Raw genomic sequence first — 18,959 nt, 5'->3', positions numbered from 1 at the left:
TGGTAAATTGTATATGGCTACATAAACATAAGGAGTTATGATTATGTTGATTATCATTGATGACAGCACGGACAAATGTGCTAATTATACTCATAAAATGAAGATGCAAAGGCTTTACTCTGGACTTTCAGGAGAGGCTTATTCTTCTCCTAAAAAGAGTGATTATAAGCACAAAATATTCCTTTTTATTAGCACTGCAATAACTGTTCCATGTAATATTGATAACAATAATAAAATGTAAGCCACTTGTACATTATTTTCAGGGAGAAAATAACACAAGAGCTAAAAAGTTGAATGAGCAGGAACTTGTCCCTTTTAATGATATCTGTAAAAAAGCAATGAATGTTCTAATAAATCTATGTCTCACTCCAGCACCCCCCTTTGCATTTTTTCCTAATCATATTTTGCCTATCTTGGTTGTTTGGCACCATTTGTGACTTTAGGGGATGCATTAATAAAAGTGACCATGATGAGCCCTGTAGCCGGTTTTCTTTATTATCCAACTGACATGTTTTCCCCAAATTGTCCCAGACCTGTCCATTGGTATTTATCACTACATTTTGCTGGAATCTTTGGATAAATTTTGATTGCATAAGACAAGGTTCTCTTCAAGGATCCTGTTTAATTTGGGTCACACATGCACATGGCGAAGCTGCTACCTAGAGAAACTATGACAATTCAGTATTTCCACATCATTTGGCACAAGCTGTGATTGTGCAGCTGGGAGATTTCATAAAAAAACATATCTTTCTTGATTTCTGATGACAATTTCTGATAGCCACATTGGATGTTGTACCTTTCTTTTAGTCTGCCACAGAGTGTGTTTAATGTGTGCCTTGTAATATTCAGATGCCAAGAAGGATAGAGCAAGAGATATCTTGGGTTTTGTCCAAAAAACTTCTAAGTTAGTTGAGTGAGCCTATAATTTCCTATTATTGTTGTTGTAACAAATTACTATAAAATTAGTGCCTTAAAGTAACACAGAATTATTACCTTTCATTGGTGGATGTCAGCTACCTGAAATGGACCTCACTTGGTCTTACAGGGTTAAATTCTAGATAGTGACAGGGCTCTGTTCTTTCCACAACCTTGAGGGGAGAATCTGTTTCTTTTCCTTTTCTGGCTTCTTGGGGCTTCCTGTATTTCTTGGCACATGGCCTCTTTCTCCACAACCAAAGCCAGTAGTGTAGCATTTTCAAATCTCTCTGATTTTGACCCTAACTCTCCTGCCTCCTCCTTCCACTTATAAATACCCTGGTGGTTACACTGGACTCACTTAGATATTCCAAGATGATCTCCCCATCTTAGGGTCAGCTGATTACCGACCCTAATTACATCTGCAACCTTAATGTCCCCTTTCTATGGAACATACCACATTCATAAATTCCTAAGATTATGACATGGACATCTTTGGACCCATTATTTTATCACAGTGAGATTAGTTAAATTGTAAAACAACTAGTACGTATTCCTAGAAATTGTACAGTGATATTTAATATTGGGTTATGCACACCATCTATGTAAAGGGCAAGTCACTAACAGGATACAACACAGAAGAGAAAAAGAAGGACCACAATAGTCACAAAAGTATCTCAGCATAGAAGCTGAAAAAAAAATATAGACTGGTTAACTTGTCTAGGGACTCAGCTTTGGATCACGTATTTTTTTAGAATAGCCAAAGAATTAGTGACATCGATTACCAAAATAAAATAAAAGCGGAATAAACATTTATTTCCCACTGTCATATGGCCCATATCTAGTATTTACATTAGCAGTGGCTTTCAGAAATTTAATCTTCTTGTGCTGTGTGTTTCTAACTTCCCTTAGAAGCTCGTTCACTGTATCTAGCCAGTGGAAGGGGAAGAAATCCTTGGAGGAGCCACCTTCACTCTCTTAAAAACCTCAGCCCAAAGCAGCATACATAATAGCTGCTCATACTCCATTGAGAAGATAGTAGGTACTGGGTACACAAAACTGCAAGGAAGCATGTGGAATAAGGTCCAGCCAGGCCTCACCATTTTCCTTTGATGGAAAAACAGAAAATGGGTTTTGTTATAATATTAGGATCCTCTGCTAAAGATGGGCAAATTAGATACCATGGCTTCATTTTCAGTAACATCACTCTCTTCCTTACTTCTGAGCTGCTTTCTCCTGCTACGTATGTTTTCTTACTTGAATATCTCAATAAATGTGTGTTCTTGCCACTTTTGCACTTGTAAAGCTCACTGAAGTCCAATAGGGTCCAGAAACCTTGGCCCACATCAACCTTGTTACGATAAATACTTAAGACATCAGCGGGGATTGTTCAGGGACTTATATATGGAAAGATCATGACGTAAACCACAAGCAGCCAAAGGACAAAAGATACTGAAGTCTGACCAACTTTTACTTTGTCATTTTCTTAGAGAAAGAAAAGAAGGAAGGAATGAACGAACAAAGGGATAAAAGTTTGTTATCTGTCTTTGTCCTCACCTGTAAAGTAAGCATAATCAAACCTACCTCAAGGGGTATATTGGCTGGATTATGATAGCGTATATAAAAATGTCTAGTCCTTTGCATAGTAAATGGTAAGTCCTAAATAAAAGATGCTATTAACACCATCAATATTTATATTGTTCTGCTAAAATGGTAATCCATTCTTTATAGTCTGCGTTTTAAAGGAGAGGAAATTAAATTTGAAAGATTGATGAGATCTAGCTAAATATTTTTTTTCTCATGAGTTAAACTGTAAGTTTTATCTGTGACTTTGCTGCTTATATTTCTTAATGGATTTTATTGTTGCTTGGGCTATAAGAAACAAATCAATGCAGCATTAATAATTAAGCGAGAATATTGCTTTTACAACCATCTTCTTAGCAAAATGAAACATTGAGAAAGAGCTCTTAACATGATCCTTTAAGCAGTGGACATGAAACCATAAATTTCTACATCCATATGTCATAGTTTATAAATAAACCTCTTGCTAATGTGATCCCCAAGTGTAAATTATATGAATATCATACTATTTCATTACTTTAGAGACAAATAAAATCACCTTTCTCAAAGAATCTCCAATAATGCTCAATTTAATTTTCAGCTCATAGAATCACAGACACTAAGGTTTGGGCAGGACTGAATCTACATTTTTACAAACTATCATCTGGTGTAAGAATATTTTGATACACCTCTTTGCCAAGCAGGTATCTAATCTCTCACTTACTAATGATATGGACTTTGCTATTACACAAGGAAATGGTTTCATCTTTGGATAGTTCTGAATATCACCAACCTATCAATTAATTAATTGCTTAACTGATTAATTCAAAATCAATTATCTCATGTGCCTTGCCATTTCTTGGTTACAAACATACAAATAATAATTGTCTTTATATTCCAAATATCTTCTATAAACCAGGCACTGCATACCATCTCATTTAATCTCCAAGAAATCTATAATTGGATTTTATTTTAGCCCTCTTTTAATATGAGAAAACTGATGTTTAGAAATATAATTTGTTTATATTTATACAGCTACCTGGGTGTTTGAAGGAGGGGACAGAGCAGCAACCACTATGTCATGTTAACTTCTGAAATAAGTGTTGATCACAGTCCTTAAGAATCATAAAGTGGAGAGTAAGACATTAAAAAAAATTGAATTATCGTAGGTGTTATAAAGGGCTATAACTAGTGTATGTACATAGTATAATGGGAGCACAGGAGCAGACCTTATTAAAATTTATGTTCCCTTATTTTTCTCAAATTCATCTTCTTGTAAAAAAGTAAATATTAACATTAATTACTTGGGGTCAGATAAAATGCCACACACTCTTTAAGGACAAACCTACATCTCATTGGACTTTGAATTTTACATCCTGACAGTGATGTCATCAGCACTGACATTCAATCAATGAGAGACTGTATAATTATAAAGGGTCTTCTCACCAATTCTCTTTTATATGTTGTCAGGCCTGGTTCAAGAATCTCCCTCTAGGATTTCTTTTATCCAGTCTTCCTTCATTAATTTCTTCCTCCCACACTGACCTAAATAAAAACTCCAGAAAGCCAACTGGTCAACCAGAGGACATGATGCAATCAGCTGAAGAAAGTTGCCCAGATATTCTCAGAGTCAGGATAGTCTTGTGTTTAAGGATATGGACTCTGGAGTTAAACTGCACCTGACACCTTCCCTTGTTACCTTTGTGACCTTGAGCAAGGAACGTAGCTTCATTAATCCTCATTTGTTTTCTCATTTGTGGAGTCAGCCTTATAATATCATCCTCAAATGTTTTCTTTATGAGGATTACATAAAATAATCTATCTAAAGTGTCTAACGTAGTGCCTGGCACACAGGATTATCTAGTAAATGTTAGCTATTTGTGATCTGTTGTGTAACTACAATTACTATTTCAGAACTGGAAAGCGAAGGGTAGACCCTCCCCCCAGCCAAATCTATCTTCCTGTAGGAGTCACAAGAAACCATTCACAATTTGACTGTTGATAGATGATTTCCCACCAATAATTCTATTTAATACACATACTAACATAGGACACAGGTTATAACATTCCCATTTTGATGATGAAAATTGAGATGGAAGAAAATATAAAAGATTTTCTGGGATTTTCTAGTGATTTTCCAAGGGCTAATGTGATACACAGTGGAAGCACTAAATTATATTAATGGTGTCTTCTTTAACTACAAAACTTTCTTTATTTTTCAGGCTTTAAAAAAATTTAAACAATAAATTTTACTATCACCAATTTATAAAGATTGATTTTATTAATTAATATTTCAAAGCATTTGCTTCATTTAATAAGACAAAGTCAGCCCTACTGCATTTCACTGTTAGCTATAATTAATGAAGATATTACGAAAATTAATGCTTTTCCATTACCCATTATGACATCATCAGTGCTAACGATCTGTTTATTGCCTCTCTGTTGATGGCAGTTAAAAGAAGCTGATTTTGAAGAGGAGGGAAGAAAAGCCTAAATTATTTTCAAACCAGTAAAACCCCTTGCATTTAGAGAATATTTTCTGTAATCATCCAGCAAACAGATTAAGAAATAACCAGTATTCCAAAAGCCCAAGGCATATTTAGACAACCAACATGAAATGATTGATACAATGAAGCAACATTGTCTGTCTTCCCAAACTGTTTTTCCACTGAAACATCATTTGCAACTCTTAAGTAAGAGTCTTTTTTTTTTTTTAACTTAAAATGGGAAATCAGGGAAGAAAAAAAGAAGTAGAGAAAATTAGTTTTGTGTATATTAATTATTTAATACCCAATAAAGCCACAAAAAACCAAAATGAACATCCTCATTTAATATACCCAGAAACCAAGACTCCAGACATCAAAGCCATCAATGTTATGCAGCTAACAAGAGAAGGAGCCTGGACCTCTTAAATGCAAACTTTGCTGAGATAACAGTGCATGCCTAGTCAGCAAGGGCTTAACAGGAACACTTCCTGAGGGGGGGGTGGGTAAGAAACATTGCCCAGTTTTCCAGTGGCTTAGACCAGAGAATTGGAAGATTTGTATTTATATGGATATTGATTTGAAAAGATTTTATGTAAATAATTGATGGATAAGACAATGACTACTTTGCCAGCAAAGCAGAAGGAATCAGAAGGTGAAATCTGGAGAGTGTCCCAACTATTTTTTCAGCAGCAGAAAACTGAAAACATGAATATTTCAGAGACACATTGAGTAAGTTGTGAATCAGGACTCACACTTAGATGTCTTGACTTCAGATCACCCTCCCAATCTTTTTAGCATCTCTCAGAGGCTCAGAAATTTGTGCTTACTGGGAAATTAACGAAACAAAAAGAATGGGTAAGACAAAGATTTTGTCTTTCTCACAGAATGAAAAAATATATATCAGAAGGGTACTAAGAAATACATATATACATATCCCCCTCCAGGAAGATTATGGCCTTTTTATCTTTCACCGCATTGAGTGCAGGGTTGATTTGTCTGTCCTGGCTGACCCAGCATGTGTCCCTGCACGACTCACTACTTTTAGTGAGTCCCACTCAAGTTTCAATCCCCCATGACTTCTCGGAGAGAGGATATCTGCTCATCAATCACAGATATTGTTTCTTTGGGCTATTCTATTATAAGATGCAGATGTAACCATTAAGGTCTCTTACTGCTGCACCTGGGACTAGCCAGCAGGTCACAGTGGGCCTCAGAGTGTCTATACGTGGTTTGTCCCTTGGCTATAATGAAGCATTAGGCCTAAAATAATTTGGATTTTAAAGAGAGTGCTACAATGTTGTTTTGCACCCAAATTAGAGATCAGATCCAGTAATGGAGTCAACCCAGTTATCTGTTGCAGTCTCCTTTTCTTTCAAAGTTTTAATTCTTTGCTATTGACAGGATACATGAATGAATTAGTTTTTAACACCATTTTAAGTCCTTTTTGGAAAGTAAATATATGATTATTAAATATTCACTGTTTAACCAATATTTATTGACTAATTACTATATGCCACGCTCTGTTCTTGTTTTTCTGGGATACACCATTAAATAAATCAAACAAAAACACCTGTCTTTCAAGGGTGTAAATGTTAGTGGATAAAGGCAGATACTACATAAGTGGTAGTTTATGATGTGCAATATGTCAGCTAATGGTATTTGCTGCGGACAAAGGCAGAGCAGAAAAAGCGGCAGGGCGAATGCAGAGAGGAGTCTCAATTATTCTAGGCTGGTCTGGGAAAGACGCACTGGGAAGGTGCTGCTTGAGCTCAGAGCTGGCGGAGGTGAGGAAGTAACTCATGCATGAATCTGGAGGAGGAAGGTGCCAGGCAGGAGGAATGGAATGTGAAAAATTTCTGCAGTAAAACATGCCTGGAAGCTTCATGGATAAATAAAAAGAGGCCAGTGCAGCTGGAGCAGTGTGGAATAAGGAAAGTACTTAGGAGATGAGGCAAGGGATAGAAGGAAAGGTCGGGAAGGCCACATGGGGCCTGGGTGATGCTGCCCCAGGTAGGAAGTCATCGGTGTTCCATGGTATGGCTTTTATGTCTTTATTTTTTTTTTAATCGCCTGGTTGTGTTTTGAGAATAGATCCTGATGTCAATGATCTGGTACAGAAATGAAAATTGTTGATGCAGGAGGAGAAAGTGCAGAGTTGTTGGGGGCTGCACCCTTGACTTGTTGAGCAGGGGCAGGGTCTGGGCTTCAGCAGAAGCCCCAGACAGGAGCTCCAAGGCTCCTTTCCCAGTCACAGGAGGGAAAGCCGAGTGAGCATCCATCCCATAGGCCTGTGGTGGCCAAAGGAAGTGGAGAGATTTGGTGGAGCTTATCTTCTGATGGCTTCTATTGCCTCAGCTGAGAGTAAAGATGGTAGGAAGCACACAGGAGATTGCAAAAGAGGTCAAGGTGTTAAACAGCTCTGTAGGATACAGAGTAAGCAATGGGGACTAGTACTATTAATAAGAAGGACCACAGGTGTCCTTGATGATCATGAATTGAAAGCAGACCTGCCAGCAGTTTGTCTAGTTTTCTTCAGCCTCATTCAGTTTGTGCATATGCAGGGGTGAAGGACAGGGAGTGTTGGGTTCGATTGATTTGAGATCAGGCCAGACAAATTAAGAAAGAAAGAAATGAGTCTGGTTTTCTTTCTCCATATGGATACCAGACACTTCCAAGGCTGTAGGCACGAAAGGTAAATTTCATGAATGAGAAATTCACAGGCCTGGAGTTTCAGCTGGGCTCTGCACTACTCCCAAGTCATCTTTTGCCCTTTGATTTTAGACCACAGACTTCATTGTCTTCATAAGGCTTTACACACATTAGGAATTCAACTTAGCTTTTCTTGATTTCTTCCTGGATCCATTAATTAGTTTACACTATATATAAAAACATATATATAAATATATATATTTTACACCATATATGTATATATATATTTTAACCTTAGACACGTCCTACTTCCTGAATGTGTAAGTTTTCCTTTTTCATTGATGGCTCCTCCATCTCTAATTCTGTTAAATGATGATTATGTGGGCTTTGTAAGGAAAATGAAGCAGAGAATTCCTGTCATGTAATTATATTTTAAAAGCCAAGTAATAGCAGGTACTTTTATTAGCATTAGTAATTAGTAGACCTCTTAACTTTGGCTGTGATAAAGAAATCCCTTGTAATAATTTTGCAGTGGCAGTTTTACACAGCTGTCATATTAACATGAATAATAGAATTAATGTCAAGAGGTGTTGATGCAGGCATTCTTTACTTAAAAATACACAGGAAAGGAGAAAAAAAATCATTTGGCAGATAATCACAAAAACGCCAGCTGAGGTTCTTAGTTCAATACTCTAGATCCTTTATATATGAAATAACTTCTTGATTGATTGAAAATACACTCTGTGAAGGTAGGGGTCATGTCTTATGCTTAGAATCACGAAATTTTAAAGTTGAAAAGAATCCTAGAAATTATCTCAGCAGCCACAAATTCACAAGCCTCAGTTAGGGGCTAAGCAGATATTATAAATGAGTAGTAAGAATCCCAGGCAAGGATTGTGGCAAGCTGTAAAACACAAACCAAATCAAAAGAAAACAACAGCTACTAATAACTATGCTAAGATTTTCCATGAAGGAAGACAGAGTAATTATTGGCAGATCTTCTTACTTGTCAAGATGGCTCTTAAAAATAACTTTTATAAAATATTTGCTAAATAGTTTACTTTGATAATATTTGAACTCTAACACAAACACACACACAAACGTTGACACACACACATGCACACAATTGACAAGACTAAATAAAACACAGAGGCCCCTGGGCTACCAGTTGGCAACTGACTTTGTCCAGTTGAGAATAACTGAGTCCTAAAGAAAGATAAAAACTGTGACTCATCCAACAAAATTCCAACAAACTAGTGACACAGTTAATTAGATTTTAGCCGTTTCTCTTGTCTTTTAACCTTGGGCTATGTTCTACGCCAGAAAAACTATCTCAATATTATTCTTAAGTATCCAAGATATTCTGTTAGATTATTCTACCTCAGCTTCTTTTCTCAGATTTAATGATCGAGTCTTGTAGAATCTAAGTGACTTTTCTAAGGATGCACAGATGACGAGAAGCATAGATAAATTAAGAAGGTGGTCTGGTATTCCTTCTAGTCTCTAATTGTGAGTGTCGTGTAAGCAGGAAAATGAAACTTGATTATCAATAATCAAGTCCTTGGCATATACTTTTCACACTGGAAATCAGGCCATGAGACTAGGAGCCATAAACCATGTCTGCAGGCATGGGAAGCCTTTGACCAGCCATACCTGTGCATACACAGAAGAGCCTTGGATATGCTTCGGCTTTCTAGCTCCTAGACAGTAAGTGACTTCATAGTAGGCAGATAACAGCTCACTGTCCTGGGCTTCTAACTGAATTCAGCCTGCAGTGACTCAAACATTCATTCGAGTTCACTTTCAAAGCTGAATTCCAGACAATTCCATGCTGCAGCAAATCCATCTCATCCTTGAAGTTGGAGATCATAAGACATGTTTATGGTTTGGTGAAAAGAAAACACAGAATTTAAAATGTATGAAAGGAATATATACAGGAGATAAGGAGATATAGGTATGTGTGTGTATATATGTGTGTCTATATATATATATATATTTTTTTTTTTTCTTAAAGGCATATTGTGAAACGTCTTCACAATCAACCTAGCAAGTGGAAATCAAACATCTCATGAGCCACGGAAGGGGATGGCCTGACTTTCCTTAAGAACATGAATGTGGATATGAGCTGCAAAGTGGAGGATATTTGGATTGAAGATAATCACTAGGTGATAACTGCAAAATAACAGGGTTGAGCAGAATTGGGGTAACAACAATGGGACCAAGAAGGATGGGATTGGTTACAAGTCTTTGATTGTTCCTGCCCCTCTGTCATCATCTGAGATTCTGTTCCATCACTTCTTCAGAACTACTGCGATCACATCACGATTCAGATTTCCTCTGTACATGTCTGTGACGTGCACTTAACCTGCACTTGCTCTAAGGTTGTCTTGCAATTTGTCTCTTGTTTTTCTTTTTTTTTTTTTCTCTTGATTAATGTTTTCCCTGGGGCAAACAGCTTGGCCTTCTCTACAAGGCAGCCCAAGAAGCCTCTTGATTCAGTCTGACATTGAAATATAGCTGGATAGCAAAGACTGTATCTCAAACTTGCTTGAGTAAGTTAGGTGTCTACATCTCTAAATCAGAGTGACTTAACACCAGAAGACCATGTTTTGCTTTGAAGATATTCCCACATGGGTAAATCGACTTGGAAACTTTTTTTTTTTTAAGGAAAAAGACAACTTACAGTCTTGACAAAGTGAGCCTTAGGTGTATAACCCTCTATCAGGGGTCACTCTGTCTCCATCTCTTATGCCCTTTCAACAGCTATCACTTTTTTCACTCCCTGCATGCTCTTATCTCTGCGCTTGGCAGAGTGGAAAGAATATGATCTTTAGAGGCAAACAAACCTGGAGTGGATTTTCAGCTTACTATCACTTACATGGCTTGGACAATATTTTCAACTTTATAAAATGTAAAAAATAGTAGACTCATTTGTGTGTGTGTGTGTGTGTGTATGTGTGTGTGTAAACTATGTCAGCTCAAGTCTGTAGGTCATCTAGCACATAGTAATTGCTTACTTGAATTAAATATCATGCTCAATTATATTTTTCTTCCCGCTGTCTTTGTTCTCATCCCTTTTTCCTCCTGCAGTATCTCCATTCTCTGTGCACCTCCATTTGGTTTACATTCTCTCTCTTCTGGTCGACCTTTGCTCACAAACTCACCTTTCCTCTCTGTTTCTTGTTCTTTCTCCTGATACAGCCTTTTGGGTAGGTTACTCCTTGTTCTCTCCTTGTTCCTCTTTCCTTCCTCAGTTTATTTCCCTTTTTTGTTATCATTTCTTACTGCACTGCTATATCTGTCCCTCTTTGCTCACTGTGTGTCCGTCACGTGCCCCTCTCTGTCCTGTTTTTGCCTCTTTCATTCAATATTCCTTTGCCCCTTCAGATCTTACTTTCATGCTCTCCCTGTTTTCTCTCTCCGTTGGTTCTTCCCTCCTCCTGTTGTTTCCCTGGCACCCTCTACGTTTCAGTCTTCCTCATTTCTCTTCCCTTCAAACTTAGCCCCTTTGTCCCCCTGGAAACGTCCTCATACACACAATCTACATAATGAAAGTGGAGTTGTGCTGCTTGGGGAATGACACAGGATGCTTTCCTCTGGTTCATTTTGACCTTGACTTCCCCTTGAATGATCTACAAGCTGCTGTTCCGTTTGCACGAGTCCAGTCTCTGCTGGTTTGATGCTCGTGCTCCACAACATTGCTTCTCAGTGCGATTTCATATTTTACGCACCATGAATATCATGCCCAGAAGCTCACAATCTTTCATTGCAATATAGCAGGTGACACAAATAGAATTTGCTACAAAAGAAAACAAACCTAAAAACAGGTCACTGTGGAATTAATAACAAAAGGTCAAAAATCTTGTGAGAGAAAGAGGAAAACTTCTAGGTTTGGAAATACAAAATGTTATTTTTTTACCTTCTTGATGGAGGTCGCACATTTAAGGAAACATCAAGCTCATTTTGTATATGCAAAGACTGATACCCAGAGAGAAGTACTTTGTTCAGCATCTCAGAGCTAGTGGATGCATTAGTCGGAATTCAGATTCCTCAGACCTTCACATCTGAGTAGAATGAACTCATTGTGGCAGGCCATCACTCATGCTGCAACAATTATAGATAAACATATAGAAATATAGACAAATCATAAAACTTATATCTTTACAATTGTTGTACTCTTGTGGAAGCAGAGCTATATAAATGAAAATTACAGAGTAAAGAGAACCTTTTTTCAGGCAAGCTAAACCTCCTGTTGTTTTCTTCCTTGGGGGCATCTGCTGACTTTGAATATGGGCTAAATATTGAGTTTACCATAAGTAGGGGATTGGAGGTAGGAAAAATCAACCAGAGGAGGTTCTGATGGCTGCATGTGCTGCCATGGCCAATTGGAGCCAAAGGACCCCTGCTAAGTCCTACAGAGGCACTGTAGCCTGGGGGCTGGGCTGGGAAAACAAAGAGAAACAACAGATGGCTTAGGAGAAGAAAGTCCTGTTTGAGAAAGGAGGCTGCACATGCAGATCCTACCCTTAAGAACTTTGCAGAATTTGAACCTGCACAAGACAGAAGAATAAGAAGACAAATTCAAAATCTTTAAAGTGTAGACTTTTTAGGACTGAAGATAGAGGCAGGGGAAGCTCTCAAACCAAAGTTCAAATGGTAGTACCTGAAGAGGGGGCTGGGTCCAATGGCAGAGTGAAATCTACAGAGCTGTAGCACCACATGAGTAGGAGGATAAGGAGTTAAACTCTATTCTCCAGTAGGCAGATATTAGAGGGAAAACTGCCAGGCTTTCTAGTAGAGCCAGCAAAAAGAATAGGGGAAAACTAAAGATAGCCTTAGACTACGTAAAACTATAATTCAATCTTGATCCAACTCAATTCCTGGGCAGAGCCTTAGCCTACCTGTGAAAGACAGAAAATTGTGATTCTTCTCTGGAAGAAATAACATTATCTTCATCCTGTATGTTTCTTGTATTCTTGTATACATATACCAAGCAAAAAAGTGTTATATATATACATCAATAGAGAAAGAGAGAAAGAGAAAAAGAGAGAGGCATATTCACTTATGATCCACTGGATAGCAGAGAAAGTAAAATAATTATTAAAAACAAAACAATAACAGAAAAATATTTTAAAAGAAAATTCAAATAGATATCTTAAACCCCCAAAATACAATACTTAAAATTAAGAACACATTGGATGAAAAGATAAAGAAAGATAAATAGAAAATACCCATATTGAAACACATACACAAAAATAAGAAGAACAAAGCAGTATATATGAGACATATGGGGAATAGTTAATGTTCTAATGTTTGTATAGAACAAGGGTTAGAAATGCAAGTTGAAGAGATAATGTTTTGACATGTCCAAAAAGTGATGAAAAATATCAACCTTCAATTCAAGGTAGGGGAAATTCTCTGCTCAAGAAACATAAAGGAAAACCTGACCTAAGCCTCTCACAACCAAACTGCTGAGGTTAAAGATACAAGAATAATTATACAATCAGCTGGAGGGAAAAAAAAACAACACATTGTCTTTATTAGGACACCATTAATGCTTATGGCTGACCTTGCAACCACCACAACAAAGGCAGAAGCCAGAAAAGAATAGGATGCCATTAAAAGTGAAGAAAATGTACCAACCAAGAATTCTAAACAGACATTATATTTACTGATTATATTTATAAAGAAGAGGAGCTGTTTTTTTAATATATGAAGGATATTTTGTGTCATCTATTTAACATAGCCACAGAACCAACTTAGATTACAGAGTTAGATGTATACTTAGAGAAAGCTAGACCAGAAAATAATACATTAAAATTAATAATTCCTAATTCAAACTTTCAATCCTAAATTAAGTGGGATCATCCAAACTACATGGGCACTACTGTATAGGAATTTATTTGGCCTATAATAGAAAAAGACCAAAGTCTTTGCTCTCATTCTTCTTTTTCCTAAGGCCATTGGTCCCTGAATTGGTGTATAATGGTGTATAATGGTGAACTGGAAGAAGGAATCAGCCCTCTTACTACATCAGTGTTTTGAAAAAGAAGAGACAACATCAGGGTTCTGTATAGTATGCCATAGAGATGCAAAAGATTTAAACCATTTTCCTAGGCATGCTAGAGGCCCAATCATCCCAGAAACCTGGCTTTGACCAACATCTGTGTTTCTCTCCCTCGTTTGCAGAGGAAAGCAGATAGGAGCTTTCAGATCATTCAGGGGTCGGCATATGGCTGATTGTCATTACCCCCGGGACACACCTGTCTCTCTCTCTTTGGACTTTAGTTCAGAGTACTCTGAAATTTGCATCTGATGGGCATCTTAACAGTTCCTTGGTTTTTCACATCTTCAACATACGTTGTTTTAAACAGAGTGGAATATAAGGTTACTTTCCAGCTCTTTGATTTTGCAGATGCAAAAGAATTTAGTTTGGAAGAATTTGTAGTCTCCCTAGAAAGTGGCATTCAAGCACAGAGGACAGAAGTTATGTCTCCAAGTTAGGAATTGATAAATCACCAAACCAAAGAAACAAAATGACAGTCTCACCGAGATAGCATTGGGAAAATGAAATTTAAATCTTAAGATTTTTTTTTTAATTTTTCATCTCCAAAAGATTGATCTGCCACTGCAGATAGGTATTGATTATGAGGTCAGACAGGATTACAATTCTCTAGACTATGGTCTTGTTTGTCTGCCTTACACAGACACACAGAAGAAAAAAAAAAATCATCTCAGCGGATATCATTTAATGATGATAAAGTGAGAGATGTCCCTTTTATCTATATTCAATACATGAGTGATCCCAAATCTATGTTTATGATTTTCTAGGAGAGAGGTATGTTGGTGTTACTGTGTACAATGCATAGTGTTTTATAGGCTATTGCTCATCACCTCTGCAAGTGGCCTTAGTCCAATAAAGCTACCAAGAATAGATCTTCACCTATAAGGACTCACCCTTGCCTAATTTATGAGACTTCCAAACTAATCCTTGTAGTTTGTTAGTGTGAAATCTGGCATTAGTCTGCCTGTCTCAGCCCATGTTTGCCTGTGGTAAAACATTAGGTGCGCATATGCACCAAGACAACATTCTTCCCCTCTAAACCTTAGTTGATAGCAGGATTTGGTCTCTCCTTTGAATCTAAAATTGAACTCTAATTGTCCACTGAGACAGAAGTTCTGTCCTGCATTCTAGTCTTCATGATTGGGGCTTTAATATACCGTAGTGTCTATGATCCCTGCCCAGGGGCCTGGTTCACCCAGGGCTGGCAGTTCTAGTGGGCTGGATGGGTTCTATGTGAACTTAAACTGACCTCCCCACATAGAACCAGGGGGTTGTCATCTGCCTAGCTGTAACTAACATCTTTACCCACCCACTTCTGCTGCCAAAGCCTTTGTTCAGCAGAGTATACCCATCAATTTCCTCAACCAGCTTCAACCAATCAATTACAGTTCATGATTCAGTTGACTCTACCTTTGAGAGCAAGACTTATGGTTAAACAATAGCCTTGGGTACAACCCATTGTATCTTAGAAAATGCACATCTGCTTGCAAAAACTTATTCCTGACTCTACTTATCATGGATATCTCTACTTGAGATACTACAACCTCAAGATTTTTGCATGTAGGAATATATTTCTCCTTTATCTCCATTTATCTTTCTCCCAGTGGATTATCATGCATAATTTTGCATAATCTCATAGAAGCTTCTCTTACTATATATCTCTATAATTTTGGAAATTCTTAACATGGTGATACTTGAGTGGTCCAAAACTTTAAAGGATATGGAAGTTCTCTGGAAATCACTAACCAAATGATGAACTTACTAAATTTTACTCTTTCTCATCTGGATATTAGGCATTTCTATGTTAGTGCCTCATCTGCAACTGAGCCTGAAATTCTCATATTTGGGGGAATATCAAAGAAATGGTCCCTATATGGAAGACCACAGCTCTTTCCACATACCATGCTGATATCCTTTCCTTCAGTTCTACAAGTAGTTAGCTTTCTCCTACAAATATTTATTTACACCTCAGGCACAGCATTAGACCAGATAATATTACAGTGTTTGGGACAGAGAAGATCCCTAGTCTTAAAGAGTTAAGAGTCTCCAAGAGGGTGTTGGGGGGAGGGGGAGAGAAAAAGAGAGAAAGAGAGAGAGAGAGAGAGAGAGAGATACTTTAAGGACTTGGCTCAGGTAATTATGGAGGTTAGCATATCCAAAATCTGCAGGATTGGACACCAGGCTGAGAACCCAGAAAGAACTCACACTGCAGTTCAAGTCCCAGGGCTGTCTCCTGGCAGAATTCATTCTCACTTGAGTGATATCAATTGAGGGAGGTCAGTCTTTTGTTCTATTTAGACCTTTGACTAATTGAGTGAGACCTGCCCACGTTATAGAAGGCAATCTGCTTTACTCAAAGTCCACCAACTTAAATGTTAATCTCATCCAAAAACATCTTCCCAGAAGCATCCAGAATAAATTTTTGAATAAGTACCTTAGCACTCTGGCCTAGCAACTTCACATATAAAATTAACCCATCACATACTCTAAAATCATAGGATCTAAGTTCTGCAGGTCTTACAGATCATCTTTCCATTGCTCTGCTCAGGGCATAAGTGTCCTCTGTGACTTTCTTGTCAAAGTGCCCAGTGTAGACAGAGTGTGTGGTGGGTGGCCATGTCTAGGCTTTTTGGATTGAGGCTCAATGACTCCCATATTAAACTGTATCCTTGCCTAGATCATGATACTATGAAAACTTCTTCCAGCCCAAATGGCATCACCTTTGAGCTTGAAAAGACTTGTTGCCGCTCTGGGTGCATTTGAACACTATTGGTAAGAGATAAGGAGATGCCACTGAAGTACCTTTTTCTGAGTATTAAGATTAGAGGCAGGGAATGAGCATTATTTCTGGTCCTTCTTTTTAACATTCATGAGATAGATGTAAGACCTTAGGTTAATGATATGTTATAATCTTCTGGGACTTTTGTTTTCTGAGCTGTAAGTTAGAAATAAAATATTTTTTAACATAGCTATTTTTAAGATCAATTGAGGGACTACATCTGAAGATACTTTGAAAATTCTGAAATGTAGTCCCCAAATGAAGTATATTAAATAGTTATCTCATTTTAAATTGCATTAAAATGTCTGCTTCAACCACTAAACTGTGAGCTTCTTAAGTACAAGAGTAACATCTTATTCATCCACACATTGCCAACACTTAAGCAGCAATATACAGTTAATATTAATTTATGTATGTATTTATTAATTCAATTAACATGTATTACACATTTCCTATATTATAGCTGCTTTGATCAGCCAGTAAATGCTTATTAAATATATAAATGCAAATGAAAATATTCTCTGAGACTTTTGAAGTAAATAGGTGAGAAGAAAATTTGGGATTTGTAATCAGTGCATATTGATTTTGTACTTTCATTTTTGTCTCATCTTCTGTATTTTTTGAAACTTGAATTCATTCTCCTCAATCACCCAAAGCTGGGGATACTTGATAAATAAGCAGATCTAACTACCTGATTTTTGCCCCAGCATCAAGATTCAGACATCCCTGTTGTTCACGTCTGATGTGCCCCAGTTCTGACAGCTAACTTTCTTTGTCCCAGATAACTTCAGGGATCCTGTATATCTTACTGTTTTGCTGCCTTCAGTTTTATTCTCAATTATATCTGTAATCACTTGCCATTATATTTTGCTATTTCCTGTTCTAGTTGAGATGCCAATACCTTAAACCCATGGTTATAATGTGCTCCTCTGTGATGATGTTGAGGTATAAAAGTAATTGCGGTTTGGTGTTTTTATTTAATTTTTATTATGTTGTCTGATGTGTATTTTTTTTTTAAGCGTAACAGCCACTATGCTAAGGACTTTATGTATACTATTTCATTTAATCATCCTAGCAACCCTCAGAAGAGATAACTGAGGACTGTCATCATCATCACCATTTTTAAGTGAAAAATACAGAAACATTAATGCTTCTAAGGTTCCAAGGCATCTGAATGATAAAGCTAAATGAAGCCAAGTAAATCCAAAATCTATGCATTTTGCCATTAGGTGGTTTATTTGTAATTGCTCATAATCTCTGTTTCTGAAGCTTGATCATGTTATTGCTTGGATGAGATGTTACTTCCCCACTAAATTAGTCTTAATCATTGACTAAGTCATTAGACAAAGGTGTCTTTGTGTACCAGGTTGTCAGTCTCTGTCATCTTGCCTATGATTGTTTCCTGTCTATGTTCACAGATTGTCCTGTCTTGCACTCTGGGGAAGACATGGGCTGAGTCAACAAAGTTCTAAGACATACACTTTTTGGTGAGCCGTTTATCAAGAGAAAGAGCAGACCCCCTATTTTTCCTGCTTTTCCTGAACAAATCACTATGAAAAATAATTCTATCAAAACTAGAGCCAGAGCTGAATTGTATCAGAAAATAAAATGGACTTTTAATCAAAAAGAAAGTGTGGGTCATTTGATTAAAATTCACCTGGCCATTCCATTTTAAGTCAGATTTTTGTAAACTTCATAAGCTTTTTAAAGCAGAAACTTTTCTTGTCCTGATGGCCCTCAATTTTTAGAAGATCTGGATGTCAGATCTTCTGAACTTCCTGGATGCCAACAAAGAGCGGAGTGAACAGAATATGCATGGAGCGTTGGATGGTGAAGAAAGACGAACTTGTGTCAGTCAGATGGAGGCCTTGGCCAGCAAAATATTTATATCAGCAAATGAAAATCTTATTCAGGATCCAATAAATGTAACTCCTAAATGTTTAATACACAAAGAAGAAAACAAATTTGATTTGAATTGGTAAGGGTATTTTTTTGCCAAGCATAGCAGTCTCTAGATATTCACAGATAAATTCATACTTAGCAAGTTTGAATTTTCATAAATTCCCCAAGCAATTTATAAATCATTTAAATATAATGATATCATTATTTATTTATATCTTTATTCACCAAACTCCTCCACATGAAGACCTACCTTCCAGTGCAAGCTACATATCTGATTAGTGATATGCTTTTAGATAAAGCACAAAATTTCTGGATCTCAGCTGTAAAACTGGATCATAATTTATTCATGAATACATAGAAACCTTTTAGGTACTACAGAGAAAGAATTGGAAAATTCCTTTTACTGTAGAGGGCCATATAGTAAATATTTTAAGCGTTGTAGGATATATAGTCGATATTACAACTACTCAACTCTGTCATTGGAGCAATGGAAGCAGCCATAGATAATATGTAAATAAATGAACATGGCTGTGTTCCAATAAAACTTTATTTAAAAAAATTTGAATGTTGTATAATTTTTCAGCTGTCACAAAATATTGTTATT

This window comes from Eulemur rufifrons, chromosome 3 (assembly GCF_041146395.1).
Source record: "Eulemur rufifrons isolate Redbay chromosome 3, OSU_ERuf_1, whole genome shotgun sequence".
Lineage (NCBI taxonomy): Eukaryota > Metazoa > Chordata > Mammalia > Primates > Lemuridae > Eulemur > Eulemur rufifrons.
The sequence above is the reverse complement of the archived record's forward strand: the minus strand, read 5'-3'. Positions refer to the sequence as shown.